The following is a 2,656-nucleotide window of genomic DNA, read 5'->3' on the forward strand; positions in this document are numbered from 1 at the left end:
CCAAGTTCTAGGACTCTACTACAAATACTTCCAGAGATATGCGGTATGAAAAATTCGATTTCTATGGGATATGCCACGCTTCCTTGATATATCGAAATTATAATCAGCCTATAACCATCCTTGGAAAGTCTGCAGTAGGTGTCCAAAATTGCAAAAAAAAATAAAAATCAGTACATCCGTTTGCGAAATCAGCTCTTATAAAAAGAAGGGACTTCTCTTTAATAATAAGTATAGATAAATAGCCAATACCCGCATGCTTTGCGGAGCCTTGAAACACCTTTCGAACCGTGAAAAATCATTCAATTCTATTCTATGTACATATATCTATAATAGTTACGTGTATGGAATTTCAAGCAAATCGGATCATAAATACAATATTTCTAATAGATCGATACCTGGTTCACCTATCAGAAAAAAGTATTCTAAATATCGCACACGATCTTCCAAAGGTGACACAACTCAAAATTACACGTTCGTCAGAAAATGCGAAAAACTATTTCTTAGCACATGCTAATCATGTGTGAAAGGGGGATTTTACCTTAGGTTTTTTCAACAAATTATAATAAAAATTGCTCCAGCTTTTTCTGAAAGTAAAATAAAAGCTTTGCCATAACTAAGATTTTTTCGGATAGATCGGTCTCTGGTTCACCTACCGAAAAAAAAGTAAATTTTTGGGTCCTTGACATTGTGGTTGCTGAAAGCTATCTATAAACAAAATTTCATGAAAATTTTAACTGCCGTTAGCGAGGTTATTATTGTTTATTATTATTATTGATGTGAAAAAATTGTTTGTTGGTGGAGCGGATACAAAAAGATGCGAATAACAAAACAAAAAAAAAAGCATATGGGTGTTTCCTGAAAAGTGTCAACCAAGACCAAAAAAATAGAATTTTGCCTGGACAAAGTTTATAGATGCCAATCGATAACTACGTATTTTGCCTTTCATCCGCCAAAATATTGGACTAATTGATCCATTCCATTTCAAGATATTTGCGGCTTTCCAACTACACTTTTAATTTTTCTTTTATTCGGGAAAACCATCCTTTCCAGAAATCCTTCATAATTGTGGCACACGTTTAAAAAGAATTGGAAATCTATACAAAAATTTAGTACAGCTTATGTTCTGTAAGCCTTGCAACAAAAACAACGTAAAAATATATTAGGAACGGTCCAAAGTTAAATTACAAATTGTGCTTTTTTCAAGCGTTCGGACCCAAAATATACTTTACATGTAAAAAAAAAGAATAGTAACATTTACTTCATTTGTCAAAATTTTAACACAAAAGTTAGTTTTGGTTACTCTTGCCAGTCGCATAAATAAAGGATTATCGATTGTAAGTATATTGAAAATCGGAACGTCCGAACGCTTCAAATAACTTTTGTTCATATTGTTCTATGTAGGTACTGTTACTCACAAAATTATAAAATATTATAAAATCATTAGCATCAATAGCTGACACCAAGAATTCATAATTTAAAACCCAAAACGTGTTGTGTGCAAATATAGGGTTGACATAAAACGTACGTTCCATAAAACGTAAGTTTTATAAAGTGCACGCAACCCTTTCATCGACATGGGTCAAAATCCAATACATACTATAATACCTTTTCAAACACAATATATGACTGCCATTTTTATATATATATATTTACTAGCAGACCCGGCTAACTTCGTGGTTTTCACCAACAATTCACGTTGCCGTACCGCCACCTGGCGTTTTAAGTTGTGAACCTAAACTATACAGGGACAAACACTCAAAAACACATTAAAAAATTTCTTTAAAATCGTCTCGGACAAACACACTTAGAAACACATATACCGAAGCATTATATACATATGTATTTACAAATAGGTAAAAGTTTTAATAGTTTTGGAAGGCACCACGCCCCCCATTCTAATAGCTACCACTTTTCTGCATGAGTATGAGATTGATTTCAAATATTTCCATACCAAGTTTTAGGACTCTACTACAAATACTTCCAGAGATATGCGGTATGAAAAATTCGATTTCTATGGGATATGCCACGCTTCCTTGATATATCGAAATTATAATCAGCCCATAACCATCCTTGGAAAGTCTGCAGTAGGTGTCCAAAATTGCAAAAACAATAAATATCAGTACATCCGTTCGCGAAATCAGCTCTTATAAAAAGAAGGGACTTCTCTTTAATTAGAAGTATAGAAAAATAGCCAATACGCGCATGCTTTGCGGAGCCTTGAAACACCTTTCGAACCGTGAAAAATCATTCAATTATATTCTATGTACATATATCTATAATAGTTACGTGTATGGAATTTCAAGTAAATCGGATAATAAATACAATATTTTCTAATAGATCGATACCTGGTCCACCTATCAGAAAAAAGTATTCTACATATCGCACACGATCTTCCAAAGGTGACACAACTCTAAATTACACGTTCGTCAGAAAATGCGAAAAACTATTTCTTAGCACATGCTAATCATGTGGGCAAGGGGGATTTTACCTTAGGTTTTTCCAACAAATTATAATAAAAATTGCTCCAGCTTTTTCTGAAAGGTAAATAAAAGCTTTGTGTGCATTCTTAGTGCATAATGCAGGCATCTACGTGCCAAGTTTCAAGAAAATTGCACCACAAATAAGATTTTTTCGGATAGATCGGCCTCTGGTTCAC

This window comes from Rhagoletis pomonella, unplaced genomic scaffold, assembly GCF_013731165.1.
Source record: "Rhagoletis pomonella isolate Grant_MI unplaced genomic scaffold, Rhpom_1.0 Rhpom_scaffold_00003, whole genome shotgun sequence".
Classification (NCBI taxonomy): Eukaryota; Metazoa; Arthropoda; class Insecta; order Diptera; family Tephritidae; genus Rhagoletis; species Rhagoletis pomonella.